The following is a 19,419-nucleotide window of genomic DNA, read 5'->3' as shown; positions in this document are numbered from 1 at the left end:
ATTGCCAGGCAAAAAACCTGAGACCCTATTTGAAAAAACTAACAAAAGACAGGGCTGAGGGCCTGAATCAAGTGGTAGTGAGACAGGCTAGCAATAGATTTGGAACTCCGGCTCCATGAGGATGCTCCCCAACCTGTGCATTTCACGATAAACTCAATTTAGGTTCAATGTTACCTCTTGCAGTTGTAAATGTCTTTCCAATTGTAAAGTATTGGCAGTTGCAGAGCCCTTTTCAATTATAAATCCTTTACAGTTATAAGACAAGAAGCCTTGTAGAAATTCTGCCCTTGATTACCTCTCAGGTAAAAGCTCTTTGCTTAAAATATGAATACTGATCTCACCTCATACAGGTAATTAAAATAAGTGCATGAGCAGAGTGTCCCATGTTGTATGACAAGACCTTGTTAATTAAACCTATTAATCATCCTAGACCACCTGCAAAGACTGCCTAGATTTTTCCAGCCCTTTGCTCTTTCAATTCATAAAGGCCCTTTGAAAGGAAAACAGGTGCATGCTTCTGTCCCCCCTAGCTGGGGCTTACCACTACTCTCTGTGGTGCCTTTCCCTCACTTTCAATTAACTTTAGTACATTTTCGTGTCTTGCTTGAATTCTTCTTTTGTGGAACACAAGTACTTGAAATCAGTCTCCAGAGACCTCACCTATCAGGTAACAGTAGAACACTTATCTAGTAAGATCAAGGCTCTGAGTTCAACTCCCAGTACCATCAAGAAGTAAAAAAGAAAAAAAGCATTTATTTGGTGGCTATTGTAATGATAGTCTATTTGGGTACGAATTATCAATGGATGCTAACTAAGACTTGTGGGTTGAGGTTTGATAAGGTACGGCATATTGACAATTTCAACATGCTTCTTCCCCCAAATATTTACCAATTGCAAAGGAAAGAATGGTGACATTACAGTAGAGAAACTTGACAGATACCAGATACCAACTTGACCAGGTGATAAAGGCAGTTGTGGGCTGGACTGTAATTCCCCCCAAGTTTATAAGTTGAAGTCTTAACTCCCATTAGTTCAGAGTGTGACTGTTTTAGAGAGATGGTCCTTTAGGCTTTTCTTTTTCAGTGCTGGAAACTGCACACAGTAAGTGCTCCACTATTGAGCTACATTTCCGGCTCAGAGGCGATCAAGTTCAAATGAGGTCATTAGGGTAGGCCCTACTCCAATATGACTGCTGACCTTATTAGAAAGAAATTTGGATACAGACATGCACAGATGGAAGACCATTTAAAGACATAGGGAGAAGGTAGCCACTTACAAGTCAAAGAAAGGGGCCTCAAAAGAAACCACTCTGCTGGTGCCTTTATCATGAACTTGTAGTCTCCAGAATGGTGAGAACACAAATTCCATCATTTAAGTCACTCACATTAATGTCTGTGGAGCTTTGTTCTGGCAGCCCTACTTGTTGACAGGAATGATCGTATGTTCTCCCTGCTGTGATGTGTTAAGAAATCCACAGCAGAAGTTCTGCAGAATGAATGATATGAATCTGTTTCATGAGAAAATATCTGGCAGATAGATGCACACTGAGGACATCCTATATAAGGGAAGGCCTGTAGTCATTAAACTGTCAAGATGATGGAAGCCCAGGAACAGTTGAGAAATGTTCCAGATTGAAGGAGGCTAAAGTCACATGAAAACTAAGAGCAATGTGTAATCTTGAAATGGACCCCGAACAAGGAAAGGATAAAAAGATGCCATTGAAGTTATAAAATTTGAATGAGATCTGTAAGTTAGATGGGGTGATAGGGTTGTACCCAGTATCCGTCCTTTGATTGCAAGAGTTGTGTGCTTGTTACTGGAAATTTCGGCTCTGGTGAATACTCCAGTTCTTGTGTCCAGCAAGAAGTTAAGCAAGATGCAAAAATGGGTAAAAGTAATAGTAAAGTTTATTAGGAAAGGAATTTAGTATAACAAGATAAAAGTGGGAAGAAAGGGGGAATAAGGGAGAAACATTTCCTGCTCCCCATATAGGAAATGGGAATAAAGACTCAAATTCTGGTTCTTGTAGGAGCAAGAGTACGGTCATCTTAAAACCAGGCTATCTCAAGGCTCATCCCTGGCCCATCCTACTCTGCTATTTCTGATGTCATCTTACATTGCCTTCTTCCCCACTGTAATTTTTCCTTTATCTTAAGGGACGTAGCCAACTGTCCTGAACAGAGTCAAACCCCGCCCTAACAAACCTACATTAACAATGAATTCCCACACACCTACCCCAAGATGACCTGCGGAAAACAATCCCTACAGCCCTGTTAGATCCCAAGCCTGTAAGAGGTGACACTCTGGTCCCTCTCTCTGACTAGAGTCCTCCTCAGGTTTATCCTGAATGACATGTCATTCATTCTTTCTGTCTCTCCACCCACCTAAGGAGCCTTGGAGCTTGTTAACATCTCAAAGCAAAAGGGGACACAGAGGGCCTGGAATGTGAATAACCCTGTTCTTGTATCTTAAATATCTAAAGGCAGGAGTGGCTAGCTGCTTTGGTATTTTAGTTTTTACTTTCTAGTTTTAATGGCTCAATTTGAGGCAACTAGACATTAGGGGAAATTAGAGGGCTCCATTCCAATTGCAAATCCTTTATTAGGTTAAATTAGAGTGGAATTTCCTCGCAGGACTTAGGACACCTGAGAATTAGCATAGGTATATGCCTGAGTCAGCTGAGATCCTTCCCTGTCCTGAAGGCCATTGGAGACTGGAGTGACTCCCTGCCTCCAAGTTAAAAATGATATAAAAATCACCTGAAATAAAAGCTCTCCTGTCTTTTTTCCTGCAGGTGGCACGTCTATTCCACCTGGCAGAAACCCGCCCCCCACACACACACCGTAACCCCCTTCCCCCTTTCCTATAATAAAACTCCATCATTTCTCTCCCTACATCCACGTGTTCTGCTTGGATTCTTCCTTGTCAGAGAACAAGGACCAAAACCCTCTGATTAGAATCATCAGTCACTTCAACAAACCTGGTCATTTTACTATTTATTAAAATAATATAATTTCCCCATCTCCTCATCTGTCCAGTCTGCCTCATTCATCACTCAAAGCTGTTACCTAACATGCTGGTCGCAGAGAAATTGTCCTCTGTTTTGGGCAAGTACACACCAAAGTGTGTAGAAGTGATGGAGCATCCTGGCTGAAGTCTGCACTTAATGCCATCAAGTATTACTCATACACTAGAGTAATGAAAGACTAAAAACGAGAGAGGAAAGTAGGCTGGAGGTGTAGCTCAGAGGGTTTGATCACCTGTACTGCCAAAAAAAAATTTTTTTTTTAATTTTTAAAAAGGGAGACAGGAGGAAGTGTCCAATAAATAATGATTCAACGTAATGATTTTTTAACTTTACAATGGCTGTTGCAAATTGCAAAACCCGTTTTGCTTTTCACTTGCAGTACATGAGATATTCAACAGTTCACTATAAAATAGGATCTGTGTTGGATGATTTTGCCCAACAAAAACATTTTGCCTAACAAACGTATTCTCAGCGTATTTAAGGTGAGGTTAAACTATGATGTTCAGTAACTTGGGTGGGTTGAATGCATTGTTGATTTATGATATTTTCAACTTACAGTGGTTTAGAACTCTATTCAAAGTCAAGGACCATATAGGACCAAATGTATTTTCTTTGTCATGATCAGATTTCCCTGGGGAGGAGTCCTCCAATCTTCAACTTGGAGAATGAAATTCTCCTGCTGTATTCTGGAGGCCAAGTTGAGGAGGAGGCTTGGGGGATGATCTCTTAATCCCCAACAATGAGTATAAACATCCAAACCTCTGCCAGGGTGAGGGAGGGACCAGGGCTGTAATTTCTTCTCAAATAGCTTTCAACCTGGCCCTCTATCTCAGCTCCCCTCTTCAGGGTAGTAGCCCTGGATTCGTACTGTGGAGTACCTGGGGAGCCCAGCATCTCCACACTTTGAAGATTCTGCTATGTAAATATGACCGCTTCTCAGCGTTCCCACTGCCAGTTTGGGATTTTGTTTTCCCGGGTCTGTTAAATCACTTACTATCAATTTTTCAGCTTCGAAAACGATATTGCCCTTGTCTCCTGCCCTGTTCTAGAGCCTGTGAGTTTAGATCTTAAAACAAAACAACTCCTATTTTTATGGAGTTTGAGAGGGAGGAAAATTCAATGCACATGCTAAGTGTACCATGTTAACTTGGAAGTGCAAGCATGTACTTCTTTTGTAAGATCTAGCTCTTCTGTGGAACATTCTTTTGACTAATCTGCCTTTAGCAGAATTAATTCTGTCCTTCACAGATTTTTAGAGTGGCACGTAACACATTGGATCCTAGTCTGTGTTTATGTATACCTTCTCCCTTTAGGAAAAATGAGAATCCTAAAATGTCAGGAACAAGGTTTTTTATCTGTAGTGTCCATCACAATATACAGAAAGTATTCAATAAACTCTTGCTATACAGAGGAATGGATTGTTAGTAATAAACCTTTTCAAAAACTGAATACTTGTTCATGCACCCTTTCTACCAGCTAAAAAAAATTAATTCCTTCTTCTCAATTGCTATCTCCCCAAACTAAAACTGGAAATCTGTTAGCTCCTTCATCAGTGCATAGCTGTCGATGGTATATCAGATAGAGCAAATTTTGGATCGATTGCCCTCTGGTGGCACTTGAAGAAACTAACTTCTAACACAGTCTGATACCTGGTGCTGTTAAACCTCAATGGAGTACATCTGTTCTCTTATTTTCCCACTTGACATACATGACTTTTAAAATTGGAGAAAAGCTATAATTTTTCAAAGAAATTCGATGACTTTTTGATACAATATGTTAGGAAACTGAGCAAAAATGCAAATTTTTTGTTTTAAAAATACAGTCTATTTCTGACTTGCCTAAAAAGTGTAAGGCCCTGAGTTCAAGTCCCAGACCACCAAACCCCCCCAAACCCTAATAAAAATACAGTCTATTCTATTTATAATGTTTGTTTTCTCTTTCTTATTTCTCAGTCTGACTCAGTTTAATTATAACCCCCCAAGTGAATCATTTACAATTCAAATAGTAAAGTTCTTCATGGTATAAATTCCAATTTCTTTTAAATGTCAAAAACCCAAATTAAGGGGCTCCAGCTCTCTTGCTGGTGTCCCCTCTGCAGAGCCACTTCGCCACAATAAACCCTGCGCTCACATATGATCCTCTTCCTATCTATCCATTCCACACTGCTCTTTCATTCTAACAATGGCATTTTTAAGATGCTCTGTCTCTGAGTGTCTGTCTGTCTATATCTCTCTCTCTGTCTATCTCTCTGTCTCTCAGAGCTGGGGATTGAACCCAGGGCTTCATGTAACAGCATGTGTTGATGTATTGTACTACTGAGCAACACCTCCAGTCCCTAGATCTTTTTAATTTAGTAATTCTAATTAGTGTTGTTTCAGATGTGCTTTATGTTTACTTAATAATAAAAACACTCAAAGCAGGTTTGGTCATGTACATCTGTAATCCCAGCACTAGAGAGGCTGAGGCAGAAGGAAAAAAAACACCAAATTGAGTTTCTTCCGCTGAACTTCAAAACACATCTGAAACCTTTAACATGTAGATTGGAGCATGTTTACTCAAAGACCTACACAATATGCAAGGTAAACCTTCTTGGATTGTATTCTTTTTGTTGTTGGTGATGGTTTTTTGTTTTTTGTTTAGTTTTTCTTTGAGACAGAGTCTAGCCTAGACTGGCCTAGAACTCAAGATTCTCCTGTCTTAACCTCCCAAGGGCTGGGATTATGGGTGTGCACTATCACTCTCAGCTTCACAGATTGAATTGTATTTTTTTGGAAAGGGGGCTGTACTGGAGTTTGAACTCAGGGCCTTTTTAAAAAATTATTTCTTTTATTCATATGTGCATACAATGTTTGGGTCATTTCTCCCCCCTACCCCCCACCCTCACCCTTCCCCCACCCCCCTCTCTCTCCCATCCCCTCGCTACCCGGCAGAAACTACTTTGCCCTTATCTCTAATTTTGTTGAAGAGAGAGTATAAGCAATAATAGGAAGGAACAAGGGTTTTTGCTGGTTGAGATAAGGATAGCTATACAGGGAGTTGACTCACATTAATTTCCTGTGCATGTGTGTTACCTTCTAAGTTAATTCTTCTTGAACTAACCTTTTCTCTAGTTCCGAACTCAGGGCCTTTTGGTTACCAAGCAGGTGCTCTACCACTTGAACCATACCTCCAACCCTTGTATTGTTTTCTTGATGAAAAAGTCCAAGAGTGTTGTTACCTTCCCTGTCAGTGAAGGTGACATGCCAAGGAAAGAGATAGAGCCAAAAAATACTGTGGACTCTAACAAAATCTGAAGACTTGGCACAAAATTGGGGAAGAAGGCCATACACTTGCATGCTGGGAGTAGAACAGAAGACCCCGTTATTTTTTTGTTTGTTTGTTTGTTTTGCTGTACTGGGGCTTGAACTCAGGGCCTTCACCTTAAGCCACTCCACCAGTCCTTTTTTGTGATGGGTTTTTTCGGCATAGGGTTTCTCAGACTATTTGCCCAGGCTGGCTTTGCACCGTGATCCTCCTGATCTCTGCCTCCTTAGTAGCTAGGATTACAGGCGTGAGCCTCCAGTGCCCAGCCCCCATATGGTTTTTAATCAAGGTTAGATAGGATGTGAATTGTATAAAGTCACACAAATGTTTCTAAACATTCGCACAACACCACAAAAGAAGAGAAACTATTAGAATTATTAACTTACAAAGAATGTGGCTATAGCTGTCTAACCTAAATCAAATTACTTAAACTTCTAATTTTTTATATAGCAAAGGAGTTCATGTCAAGCAAATGGGAGAGAAATGGATGATATCAGAAGAGATCCACAGAAAACAAAGATGGGAAGGTCTGTCCTCCTTACTCCTCCCCCCTCAACAACAGAAGCAACCTTTGCCATGTCAGTTAGTCAATCTGGGCCTAGAGTCTTTTCAGCTCCTGCCCAGCAGGAATTGGTCATTTCCTCCTTTTTTCTAAATAAAGCATTCTTATTGCTGTTAGCTTGCTTGTGCTTCTACTGCTTTATAGCAGGCACCTGAGAGGCATCTAATTTGTCATTTGGTCTGCAAGTGGTTGGAACAAGAGGAGCCCATTTGAGTCTGATGGAGAGGAATGTATATCACCCAGAGGTTGCAGACACAGAGTTGGATGGGCCAGCTGAGTGAGGCCCAGACTGTCTCCACTGGGGAAAGGGTTGAGTGGGTTTTGTGTGAAGAAAAAAAGAGTGTGAATGGATATGTGGGTTCACCAAGATTGTGGCAGAGATTGGTAGTTGTGCTAATTTCTAATCTCTACTTCTTCAATGGCATAGACTTTCAACTGTTCATAGTTAACTGTTCACAGAACCAAGTTTCTTCTTTAATGTGTGGTCATGTGACTAAATTACAACAGATTACATATAAGCAGCAATAATGTGCACGAGTTCCTGGTGTGACCTTAAAGGGAAATACCTATTAGCTCTTTCAGTGCTCCCTCTTACCACTGGCTGGAATGTGCATAGAATGCTGAGCTTTCTGGAAGGTGGGGATGAGTACAACATACAAAGAATGAGTGTGCAATAAGATGGAAGAAAACTGGGTCCTTGGCATCCTTGCATTACATAGCCAAGCTTTAAATGCACAGAAAAATAAATTTCTCTCTCATTTAAGTCACTCATACTTAACGTCCTTTTCACACAAAGACAAATTGTTATTCCAAAACACAAAAACATGCCAGGGAAAGAGGAAGATCTAAGACAAATCTGTGGAATCTGACACAAGCTGAAGGCTTGGGGGGAAATTGAAGAGGAAGCAAAGTTTAATCTCCTAACTGAAAAATGGAAGACATTTGCTAAGAAAAACACCGAAAGGGGACCCAGCATAGCTCATTGAGGAAGGAAAGAGAAAAGAAGGTATTTCAGGGTAAATCAGGAGATAAGCCAGCCCAGATCATTCTGAGCTTTGTAGACATTAAGAAAGATGAAAAATCAAAATGATTCCCATAGTTTTGGTGTGGTCAACTGTGTGGTTTTACTGAGAAAACAGACACCAGAAAAGTGGCAGGTTTGGATGAGCAGATGACTTCTCTTGAGAATATATTGGGTTTGGCTTCTTTGTGAGCAGGCAGTTCCTGATGTGAAGCCAGAGCTCAAAATAAGATTAAGTTTCCCAGAATTAAGAAACAAAAATGTTGGAGTCATTGGCAAATGGATGGTAAATAAAACTAGAGGAATGGATAGCATCACCTAGGGTGAAAATCTATAGTGGGAAGAAAATATAGTGAAGAAGAGGGCCTGATTAAATATAAGAGAGGGAGTGGACCCAGGAGATTGAGAAAGAATGGTCAAAGAGAAAAAAAGGAAGCCAGGCAATGTGCTGTCATGGAGACCAAAGGAACAGAGTGTTTCAGTAAATAAAGAGCAGCCAGCAATTCTGGATCCAGTCGACAGGTCAAGCAGAAGGAACTTGGACAAGAGCCTACTGGGTTTAAACCCAGATATAACTGGTGACCTCAGTGCAGAGGTACATCCTAGTAGATGGTGGGGTAGAATCCCAATCAGCGTGGGCTACTCCAGAGGGTGGATGTGTGGGAGAGAGGCAGTTCTTTAGAGAAGGTTAGCTCCAAGAGGGAGAGGAGAGGAGATAATGCAGCGCAGCAACTATAGGGGTTCTGAGGTTGAGGGAAGTATGTTTGGTTGAGATTTTTAAGTTGGAAAATTTTAAGTCAAGTTCATATAGATTTTTGGTTTTCTTTTCTTTTTTTAAATAATTTTTTATTAGGATATATTGGTTATATGGTGGAGCGGATTCATAGTGACAATTCTGATTAGACTTATATTGTATATTAGTGAATTGCCCCCATCATTTGTCCTCTTTACCCCCCTCCCCACCCCACTTAAAGCAATTGCAAGAGGTTCTTAGTTCTGTTTCACGTAGGTATATGAAGTCCATCTGCCATCTACTGTCATCTTAATCTCCTTCACTCTCCCTCCCCCCCTCACGAGTACCCCCCCACTGTACCTATTTTACAATTCTGTTTTTTGTTATTAATATTTAAGTTGATGTTCAAAGGGGTGTCTCAATGTATGCCTACTGTGGGTGTGCTTTACTTTGGTCTATTCGACCCCTTCCATTTTTCTCCTTTACCCCTTCACCTCCACCCCCTCCTCCCATTTTTCAACAGCTTTCAATACACATCCTTATATCCTCTTCCTTCACATCTTATGTTTTATGATATTACTGATGCTCTATCATTCTCTTTTCCTTTTCCTCTTTCTCCGTCTGTTGTTTATTGAAACAGGGTCTTTCATGTAGCCCAGGCTGCCCTTGAACTCCAGATTCTCCTGGCTTGGCCTCTTTAGAGCTGGGATTACACGTTTGTACCACCACTCCCCCTTCAAGTCAAGTTTACTTAAATACCAAAGAGAAAGGTCCATTTTCAAGGAAAAGATTGAAGATACCAAATAAGGAGTGGAAAATACAAAATTGAAGATTCAAAATTCAAGCCAGGCACCAGTGGCTTACTCCTGTAATCCTAGATACTCGGGAGGCAACAATCAGGAGGATCATAGTTCAAAGCCAGCCCAGGAAAATAGTTCGAGAGACCCTACCTTGAAAATACCCAACACAAAAAAAGGTTGGTGGAGTGGCTCAAGGTGTAGGCCCTGGGTTCAAGCCCTCGTACCAAAAAAAAAAAAAGAAAATTCAAGGAAGGCTGGTATTCAACTCAAAAAATGAAGGCAGGAGAGAGGAACAGAGGGAAGGAGAAGAGCTGGGGCCAGGATAAAGTAAAGGAGGCACTTACCTCAGCACAAAATTTAAGGGGACATACTCACAATTGGCAATTCAGACAAACACTTTAGTGCAATCTCTTCATAAATCAAAATTAATGTAAAAAGTTTACGATGAATGAAATACCAAAATTTGAAACAAAGACAGACTGAGATATGAGATGTAAATTTGGTGGCAGAGAGCTTAAACAGTTTTCTTCAGAAAGTTCCTATGTTCCTTGTGAAGGAGGAGGTGAGGCTGTCAGGTGGAGTAAGTAGGGAAGGAGGCTGGCGGTTGGTGGTGAGACTGGAGGAAACTTGCTGTAGAAGTTGTTGAGACAGGGGAAAAAAGAGGGGAGAGACGTGACTGGATAGCCAGAGAGGATTAGCACTCAGAAGAGGGCTGGTGGTCATTAACTCATCTTGGCAGTGATTTGCCTATTGTGTGATCTCTAAGTGACTTCTCAGGACTCAAAGCAAATGTGGAGAAGGAAGACAGAATTATTGTCCTGGAAGATTTTAATAGGGAATGAAGTTTAGGGTATTGACAAGAGATTTAGTTATGATAATGGGTCTCAGAACCCAAGCTGCTGAGGGAGGAAGCCGAAACACAAGAAACAAGCTAAATCTGATATGAAATTATAGCTCAAAAATGAATGTAAATGCTATATATTATGGGCTCATTCATATCTGTCTCCCCTTTCTCCATGTTTACAGGTTGAAAACCTAAGCCCCACTACCTGAGAACAAGACCGTATTTGGAGAACGGGTCTTTAAAGAGGTAATAAAGTCAGTTAGACCCAGTTACAGAGAGAAGACCACATGAAGACACAAGGAGAAATTGCCAAGCCAGGGAGAGAACCCTCAGAAGAAACCAACCCTACTAACATTTTGATCTTGGATTGCTACCCTCCAGACTGTGAAAAAATAAATTTCTGTTGTTAAAGCCACCAGTCTGGGATGCTATGTTATGGAAGCTGTCAAGCCCATCATTTTGGCCAATGGTTCTGGAGTGGGTCTGGTGGAAAACTGAAAGAAGGTGCATGGAGCTCAGGTAATTGCACATAGGCGGTTTTATTGCAAGCAACACTATAGGAGAGTGTGGGAAAGAGGAGAGACAGGTGGAACCAGCCATCTCTGCCTCTTATAGGAGGAGAGCAAAAGTAGCCCAAAGCTGACAAAGCAGCTTGGGATTGTCATAACATACTGTTACATAAGTGTACTTGACATCCAGCTGAGGACTGATGGCTCAAGGTTGCACTCCTCATGGCTGCACTCCTAAGGCTGCACCTACATAACTGAGAATGTGGGCTCCATACACTTTACCCCTTCATGCAGATGCATCCTTGCGTGGTATTCAGGCCCATAAGGATGCTCCCTGAACCCAGAGGCCACAACAGCAATATAATGAACAAGTACCTACTAAGAGTATCACTATACTGGCATATCCTAAAACTACCCATCACCAGGTGGACCCTAGATTACTCCACCATTTTTGTAAGGGTTCACCAATAAGGGCATCTATTTGTATTACTTCCTTATTCATCTTTTTTTCAAAGCCTTAGCTACATCTTCTTGGTAATCAAGGATATATATACACAACATTTGATAGTAGTACATAGGTCCCCCCTTGGGAAGCAGTTAGCAAATCTAGTGTCATATGGTTTTGAAGGCCCACTTTCTTCATCTGGGTTGTATCATCCATGAGTAGGGTAAGGGCTTATCTAGTGCTATTAAGAGCGGCCACCACATGTTTCACAAGAGCCTCAATTTTCTTTTTAATAGAGATGTCTATAGCACCAGAGAGAGTTACAGCCAAGGGATAAAACCATCAAAGGACATACTTGGTCCTGTGCCATCGATGGTATACAGCATCTCAGTTGGCAGGGGCCTGTTGCAAGGTACTCATAATGGTCCCTCATATATGCAGATGTTCCCAGGTATGATGCCCTACCCATTGTCTGGGAAGATAGGGCCATCCATATATCCATATACCCGTATGTACTCTGGGACAATCCAATCGGCTGGTTTAGTGTCAGTATAAGAATGATTATCTCATCAGTATCCAGGTGAAGGATAAAAAAATATTACAGAATTCTCTGGGTAGCCAACCAGCTACCCATTGAGGATCTCCTTTGATTTGTTCTGTATTTGTAGCTCTACAAGTTCTACTGATATCCACCACCCATTTTGTATAGGGGACGATACATTGCCACGATCTGTCTTAACATCTCAATCTGCTGTAGCTGATTCCATTCCTGTCCTGTACAGTTGTGTTAGTACAGACAGTTTTAGTCTTCTTGGGTAGCTGGGTATATAGTCCACAACAATCCTCCTGCTGCATCCACTGGTAAGTCCATACATACCTAACTGTGAGGGAGATGTTGTGCACATGAGTATATATATGTGCCCAGGACAGCAGAGAATTACTGGTCATCCTGAAAAGATGATAACAAAGAAAAAGGTACTACTACTGGTATGTCCCATCCATCAGGCAAAATACATGCTGTATGAGATGTCCTAGTAACTACTGTAGCCCATACAGGCAGATGACCCTGCTGTGGTTACCCTACTTGTGCCCTGAATATTCTCGGGAGGTCTCCAGATTGCATGGTTGTGGATAATATCGAAAAAGGGCAGAAATGACCCAAGCCTTGTATGCACATATGAATAATAAAACAATAAAAAAAAAACTATTTACAAAAAAATAAATAAATAAAGATAAAATAGCAGTATCAGTCTGTGAAATGGAGACAACAATGGGTCAAGGCCATGGACCCACAGGGGTCTCAATTGTCAATTGATGTTCCTGTCCCATAGTAGTAGGCCATACCATCACTATCCATAGCAAGGAAGGACCATATATCATCCACGGCCAAGACCACTCTTGCATTTGTCCTTTTGAAATTGTAGTTGGAGTAGGTAGCATTAGTAATCCTTGATCTACTTGCAGGGTGGTAGAGACAGATCTTTTCAGACAATTTCCATTGCATGCCCTTTTCCTGGGCCCATGGTTGTACCTCATGTCCAGCAAAATGAGTGCCCTGGTCATTATGTATCGTCGGGGGAGTGCCAGAGGCTGACATAAGTTGTTCTAGACCTTGTATAGTTATATCCTGGAAGGCATGTGTAGCAGCAGGATGCAAACAAAAGGCCAGTGGCTGTATCTATCACAGTTGCCTAGTGATCTTGGTAGAGGCCCAATGTGATCCCCCTGCCAATCATGCAGGGGTTCAATGTTCCCTAAGGAAGCAATGTCATAAGGATGCTCGCAGCACACTTGGAGCAAGCACTACACACTTCCTGCACTTTTGCAATGGTAACAGTTACTCCTAAATGCGGTCCTATAGCTGCCATAGCCCGTGCTCCCACATGACCAAGTGTCTTATGGAGCCAGGTGACTCCCAGAGGATGGACTCTCTCAGCCCTGATCTTGGACAACGCATCCACTTGTACATGTTCAGGAACAGTGATGAGCCAATGTGCAGATACATGTGTAATAAACACTTGCTTATGGTGTCCTGAGTCCGATTAATCTTGCCACAACTGCATATACTATAGGGTGCCTTGTCCTATTTGACATTCTTGGCTTTTTCACTGTGGCAACCATATGGTTAACCCTTTAGATACAGCCCAACTGTCCATATATATAGGGGAGTCTTCCTCTTTCATAATATGCCATACAGCTTGTAATGTAGCACACTGAGCTCTTTGTCCATAGCCTTGTTCATACCGTAGTTCCTCAGGATCTACCCAGTATCCCACAGCTACCCCAGCAACTGCCATCAGTATACAAAGTAGTGAGAGGTAGGGAATCATCCCTACTTGATGTGGACTGGGTCCATTCCTATATCTGGGACATCAACTTTATCAGAAGTAAATTTCAAAGGTCCCAAAATAGCTGCCAGTTGTTCTCCTAATGGGCTGGATTGTAGATGGGCACGTTATTTCAAGTAGACTCCCAATTTGGCCAGTGTGGGAATTTGAGCCACTCCCATCCTGGGAGTAATAGATCAAGATTGTACCCATCCTGCTATGGGGTTTTCAGTCCATAACTTAAACTCTTGTTTCCCAGTTAGGGGTTCTATAGCTATTAGAGTGGCATACACCACTGCTAGTTATTTCTCAATTCATGTTTAGTGGATTTCAGCTCCTTTTCATAATTGACCCCAGAAACCAAAAGGCACTTGTGTACCATTTTGTCTTTGCCATACACCCCAACCATATCCTTTTTGCGCTATAGTTACATCCAGTTCAAACAGTTCATCTTCCCTAATAAGAGTAAGCGCTTATATTTGAGTTAACTGTTTCACCTTAAGGAAGGCAATCTGTTCCAAGTTAGTCCAATCCCATGTCATGCATGGGATTGAGTTAGGGTATACAGGGGAGTTACAGTTGAAGCCATATGAGGGATAAATGCTCACCAATACCCCAAAAAAATCCTAAGAAGGCTTGTAGCTGTAATTTATCCTGGGCTATCGGGAACACCTGTATTTTGTCAATAACAGCACCGGGAATTACCCGAGTCTTATCTGACCATACAACACCCAAGAATTTGGCAGAACAGCCAGGTCCTTCATTTTGGCATTATTGACTGCCCAACCCCATTATGATAGGGCCAATTGAAGGGATACCGCCGCAGCTTCTAGTTCTGCAAGAGAATGAGAGGTTAATAAATAAAATAAATAAATAATTAATAAAATGTCATCAATTTAATGAGCCAAGCATACACCAGGATATGTCCAAGTAGCCAAATCCTTGGTGACTAAATTATGGAATAGTGTTAGACTATGCAAATACCTTTGAGGTAACACCAAAACTTTCCTTTGGCAACTTTGCCAGGTAAAGGCAGATTGATTTTGACATTCTGGCACCAAGTCTATAGAGAAAAAAGCATTAGCCAAATCTACCACATAGTGGTAGTGTCCTAGGTGCAAAATCACTTGGTCCAAAATGTCCTTAGCTGAGGGTACGGCAGCATGAAAAGGCAGGGTGACTTTATTAAGCTCCTGATAGTTAAGTCATGTGCTGTGTTCCGTCTGGTAACCACACGGGCCATATGGGAGAATTATAAGAGCTATGCACCGGACATATAATTTTTGCCTTTTCCAGTTCCACAATTCTTGGCGACCCACGTGAGCTCTTGTTCTACTAACCTAACTAGGTGCGACTGGAGATGCAGAAAGGACAAAAGGTAGAAGACAAACATGCAGGAAGTTGGGGTCAGGTGTGCTGGGCACTTGGATGGAGACGAACAATAGCCTCCTTACTTCTTTTTTACTTCTCTTCTTTTACGTTGCTTCTTTTCTCTATTCTTTAAAACCTTACTTCTTTTCTATTCTTTAAAGTCTTGGTCCTTAGATTCGCACTGTCCCATGTTTTCTTTAATCTCTCTTAAAGTCTCGGTACTCAGACTTGCATTGTCCCATGTTTCCTTTAATCTCTAGCATAACTCCTAACGTCTTGGTCCTTAGACTTGCAGACACACAACAGCAGCCACTGCCAGCAGCATTGGCAGCAGCCACACCTCACAAGCAGCCAGCAGCCAGCACCCATCCTCCTTCAGTGAGTCTTTTATATACAATTGCAAACAAGGAGGTGGAGCAACAGTTCTTGGGGATCAAACAAGGAGGTGGAGCAACAGTTCTTGGGGATCAAACAAGGAGGTGGAGCAACAGTTCTTGGGGAGTGGTGTGACATTGTAACAAGAGAAACCTGCAAACGCTACTCTCTGAATGTAAACATCTAAGGAGAAGCAACTGTGCTGCATTTTGCCCTTGCCCTCTTCTGTGGCTGGGGCCATGCCAGACTCAGCCTGCAGATTATTGAGCACAGCTATGCTTGTGTCAAGTTCTCATAGGCTTCTCATAATCTGCTCCCCACATGTAATAGTGCCTGTTATCTCTTTATGGCCTCCTGGCAACTTATTCTGTTTTACATGCACTGTCCATGTAGGTGCTGGCACATATACTGGGGGGGTGGGTGGATGACCCTGAACCACTGTTTGTACTGCTTATATGCATAGCCATAATTCTCCTACAATAGTGTCTAGCCACAATCCTTGAAGGATATCCATCCCCAGGATCTATTTTGGCACTGGGGATAAATACCCTATATGGCTGAGGTGCCAATTGTTCAATTCCCAATGTTACTTGTGTCTCTACAACATGGATGGAGTGTCTGCCATAACCATCCATTACTGCTGTGGGTCCTTGGAATTTCGTAGGGTTGCCGAATAACAAAGTTCACTCAGCATCTATATCTGCCAATACAAGCACATTTTGTACATTGTGGGGGAACCAACATATATATGCAGCTCCACATGGGGCAGTAGGTCATGTCGGTCCCCACTACCCGTATATCCCATCCATCTGATCAATCCTTGCTTAACAGGTCTTGCAAAGTCAACATCTGGGTCTTCACCTTTCTGCTTGTTTGACCCTCCTTACTTTTGGTGTACTTTTGTTCAGTGGAAAGGTCTTTCCATAGGGCAAACAGCATAGTTGTAGATTGCCCATCTATGTCTACCTCTGCTGCAATTAAGTCAGACCACATAATGTGACAGGACACCTTTACTGGACCCTTCAGGGTATGTTTTTTGTTATATCCTGCCTTTTCCTTGCCTCCTTTCCCCACCTTTGCCCCAGCAAATTGCATACTACACACTCCCTTGTTTTTCTGTTTTATTTCCACATCATCTATGCTAACCATAGCCTGAGTGACATCATAAATGCTACGGTCCATATATGGCATAAGGAGAGCAGCCAGTGTGCCAAAAGAGCCTGCTGGGGCCATGGCCATCAACATATCTTTCATTTTTGTAGTGAAACGCTGGTCATCAGGGCTGTGTACTCTATTTGGAATATCATATACCGCATCCCCATTTCCCACAACACCTGCACCGTTTCAGAATATGACGTCCACTTTGTGGAGTACCTGGCGTCTCCCCCTCATTTGCCCATACATCCTGGGCAATAGCCATTCACTAGCTTAACATAGGAGTTCCCATATCATCTGGGGGCCGTGGCCCTGCACTTTGTATGCATGGTTGGAAGGTAGGATTGCTGGTAATGGAACTCAGTTGTTGCATCTCCTCAGGAGATAATATCAAAGTATCAGTCCCATCATCCCATAAGCACAGCATTCATGCCACAGTAGATTCCTGGGCTTTTGCCCAGACTGTTTTAGCCAGCTCTCTTAACCCTTCTGGAGGATACTGCACAGAAGTAGCATGCCCCTTAACTTCTGGAGCTCCCACATGCCAACCATGTTGGTCCAATTGCTGACCATGCTGTAATTACCGTTTAACGATGCTCTCAGCATTACTGGGGGAGGGGCTGAGCCACCCAAACCAGAGCCTGTTGACTCTAGCTTTGCTCCTCTAGCTTGGTTACCTTGACTTTCAACACAGTCTGTGGTGTCCTCATACTGTGTAACTGAGCTTGCAAGGCCAGTTCCTCCGAGTGTTGCAGCCGCACAGCTTTAGCACAGCCATGCCACCTGGCAGGCTGGCTTATGTCCCTCAGGGAGCCAATATAGCACTTGGGGGATAGCCATCTTCAAGGCACCTAGTGTCCCCCCCAAGCCTCTGCAGGAGCCCATTGCAATAGCAAAGCCAACACCAGATACCACAGATTAGTTGGGGGCCACATCTCATGTATTTTGTCCAAATCTGCCATGGGAACAGAACTTCAGATCCTGCTATCTATGCCAGCTTGTCAGGCTCACTGTTTTGGTCTGGTGGAAAATTGAAAGAAGGCAATTGCATATAGGTGGCTTTATTTCAAGCAACACTACAGGAGGGAGGAGAGACAGGTGGAACCAGCCATCTCTGCCTCTTATAGGAGAACAAAAGTAGCCCAAAGCTGACAAAGCAGCTTGGACTCATCATAACATACTGTTATGTAAGTGTACATGGCATCCAGCCAGGACCTGGTGGCTCAAGGCTGCACTCCCAAGGCTGCACCTGCGTGACTGAGAATGTGGTCTCAGAAGCCCTAGCAAACTAAACGCCAGATATCTTTGTTTTGTAGAAATAATGTAGTTTCATAGCTCATTAGCCCCTTCTCTCTCCCATGAACTCTAGAAAATATGTGGACGTGAGAAATGAGTAACAGCAAAATGAGAAACTTCATGGGAATCTGAAATGGTGTGGGAGATATGTGTGTTTATTTGGGAGGGGGCAGCCTGGGCATCCAGGTGTAGTCATGAGAAGGCCTGGAGGAAAGCAGAAAGCACAACTTTGCAAGCCTGCCCATGGCTTAAGTCAGGTGGAAGCACTAAGACGTCTGTTCTTACAAAAAAAAGAACAGGTTAACCAGAGCTGGAAGGCAATGGCTCCTTAGAGCCACCCATTCCAAGTCTCAGGGCTGGTGGATCAGGATCTGGGCAGTTGGTCTCCTCCAAATCTGATTCTTACTAATTGACTAACCATGAATCCCTGAATAGGAGAGCTGCCTGCTCAGCAATCAAAGAGGATGATGAATGCTCCTGTGCTGAATCAGGCTCACTGGCTTCCTTCTTAAACTGAGTTACTAGAACAGATGAACTGAGAATTTTAAAATGTGCATAACACACATACTTTAGGAGATAAAGATACTAGTAATATGAGTCAAAAATAAAAAATCATTAAGAAATGGAAATGGGTCAGGGGCTGGTACGCCGCGCCTGTAATCCTAGCTACTCAGGAGGCAGAGATCAGGAGGATCAAGGTTCGAAGCCAGGCTGGGCAAATAGTTTGTGAGACCCTATCTCAAAAAATCCATCACAAAAAAGGATTCGGGGCATGGCTCAAGCAGTAAGAGACCTTCAGTTCAAAAAAGTTAGAGATTTATAAAACCAAATTATGGAATTTTTCTAGGAGGCATTTGGAAAAAAAAGATATGGAAAAACAATGCCAACATCTAGATATTATGAGTCCCACATACAGAGGAGAAAAAAACTGGAGAGGAAGCTACTTTTAAAGAAATGGAGAGCTAGGTGCCAGTGGCTCACGCCTGTAACCCTAGTTATTCAGGAGGCAGAGATCAGGAGGATAGCGGTTCGAAGCCAGTCTGGGCAAATAGTTCATGACACCCTATCTCAAAACACTATTCACAAAAATAGGGCTGGTGGAGTGGCTCAAGGTGAAGGCCCTGAGTTCAAGCCCCATTACCGGAAAAAAAGAAAAAAAGAAAGAAAGAAATGAAGATAAATTGCTGTAAATTAAATAAAAATAAAAGATCTCAGATTCAAAAGAGTGACAGAAAACCAAATGGAAACAAAAAAGGAAAATCCCCATCTACATCCATTTTAGTGAAACTCAAGCATATAAGTGACAGAAAATTTGCAGTCTTTAGATGACAGGTTATCTGCAAAACAGCGAGAACCATACTGACATTAGTTTTCAAAGCAACACCGGACACAGGAAAACAATAGTTAATACTTTTGAATTAAGTATTTATATTTGAATTAATTTTTGAAGAAAACACTTTAGAATCTGCAGGAAATATTAACTAGAGACGCTTTACACTCATTTCCCATGAAATTTGCATGGCGGCCTTATATTAGCATATTAAAAAGGCTGCTGGCCAATGAAAGATGAAAACGCTAGTGTCCTCCAGGGCGCAGGCCCGACCACGCCCACCTCCCTCCCGCGCCTCTTCCCGCTTCTTCCTGGCGGCG

The 19,419-nt window shown here is 42.3% G+C and overlaps 1 long non-coding RNA gene across 2 annotated transcripts in view; it reads left to right on the top strand.

Annotated features, from left to right (window-relative positions):
- Window positions 1-10,810, top strand: part of LOC141416886 (uncharacterized) — an 80,012-nt gene extending 69,202 nt beyond the window's left edge. For both annotated transcript variants that reach the window (XR_012441483.1, XR_012441482.1), the window contains exon 2: window positions 10,474-10,810. This is a non-coding gene — a long non-coding RNA (uncharacterized lncRNA). The remainder of the gene's footprint in view (window positions 1-10,473) is intronic.
- Window positions 10,811-19,419: the final 8,609 nt, after the last annotated feature.

This window comes from Castor canadensis, chromosome 14 (assembly GCF_047511655.1).
Source record: "Castor canadensis chromosome 14, mCasCan1.hap1v2, whole genome shotgun sequence".
In the NCBI taxonomy this organism is placed as follows: domain Eukaryota; kingdom Metazoa; phylum Chordata; class Mammalia; order Rodentia; family Castoridae; genus Castor; species Castor canadensis.
Note: the sequence above shows the minus strand (reverse complement) of the source record. Positions and strands in the feature narration are given on the sequence as shown.